We start from the raw sequence: 1,545 nt of genomic DNA, 5'->3' as shown, positions 1-1,545 counted from the left end.
TTGCAGAACTTATTGAAATGAACTTATTGCACATATTAAACCTGGAACTAAAAAAGCTTAAATTATTGCCTATAAAAACAACATTAAACGTTAAATAATCAGTCGCATTCATTTCTTATGGCTCTATCTGCAGAGTCATTTCTTATGATTACATTTTTCCACAGGCCAACAAAAAACAATTCCCCTCAAAGAACAAACCAAACATGCCCTGTTGTCTCAAGAAACAAAGTGCAGAAGGAAACATCCATTAAACTCAGTGTGCTGCTCTGTGATGCTCGTTCAAGCAGATACTTGGCATCTCATCTTGGGTGCAAGTTCATCAATGTTTGTCCACCAAGGGCCTGATTTGGCCCCCGGGCCTTGAGTTGGATACATGTGCTCTAGGCAGACATGTGTGATTTAGGGCGGTGATCCCCAGCATTTTTGGCTTCTGACCCTTTAAATTCAAGCAATGCCTCTTTATGCCCGTGGTAACAGTTTGCACCTATGAGATGAGAGCTTTGCCCCTTTTTTCTTGTATTAAATATGTTTTTCAGAGGCCCAAAGAGGCCAACAGCAACTCACTATGCAGACATGTTTCAGTTTAAAACAGCTTTTGGGAGTTGAGATGATTTGTATTTGCGTTCACATCCCTTTTAATGACCAAAAAACACAACATATTCAACAGCTCTGGGTCTCTGACATTGAACATGTCTGTGTAATCACTTTACAACTTCTCTCTGTGTAGTGTAGTCAGTACATACAGTATGTGGTGTCTGTGCAGTGATAAACCACTTATGGGACGGCTTTGAAGTGCTCTATAGTGAAAACAGATTGTTGTAACTCAGGGTTTTAACGTGTTTCTACGATTTCCTTGCATGCTCTTCTTTATTCACCCCACAACTCATATGCTTTCTCTTTTCTCAAAATAACCAGCGAGCTTGTCACAAACAGAGAAATCAAATCAGTGGATAATTCCTTTGGAAACCATTTCACAACAGAATTGCAAGATGTCTTGTTCACAGATTTTTCAAAGTTCGGGAAATGTATGAGAATGGTTGAAGCTGTATCCTATGGTTACCATGATTTGTAAGATCAATGATTCCCAACCAGGGATAAAGGGGATAACTCTGCAGATATGTGGACAGGTCGATTATACTTTTGTTACACTAACCTCTAAGCCGCCTGTCAACCTAAACTATTGATACCACACAGAAATCATGTGTTGCAAAAGGAATATGCATAGACACTAGCTACCAGCTCAGCCAAAAAGCTTTAAGGAAAACCCTTTAAGAGCTTTTAGGAGAATATTAAATAAATAGAGATCCCAGGACGGATGGACGTGCAATAGAGGTCATGTGTACAGTATAAGGGAGGCTGTGGCTCAGTGGGTAGTGTGCTGGACTTCAAATCAGAGGATAGCAAGTTCGAGTCCCACTGCATGTCGCATCTTCCAGGCATTGCAAAAATGAATGGAGCCTCGAAATATGGAAACAACATGGAATCTTCAAAGTAGGCTTATTTTATTCATCCGAATATTTCCGGTTTTTCTGTGATAACAAAACA

This window comes from Notothenia rossii (assembly GCF_949606895.1).
Source record: "Notothenia rossii genome assembly, chromosome: 1".
NCBI classification, from domain to species: Eukaryota; Metazoa; Chordata; class Actinopteri; order Perciformes; family Nototheniidae; genus Notothenia; species Notothenia rossii.
This window is presented reverse-complemented; position numbering follows the sequence as displayed.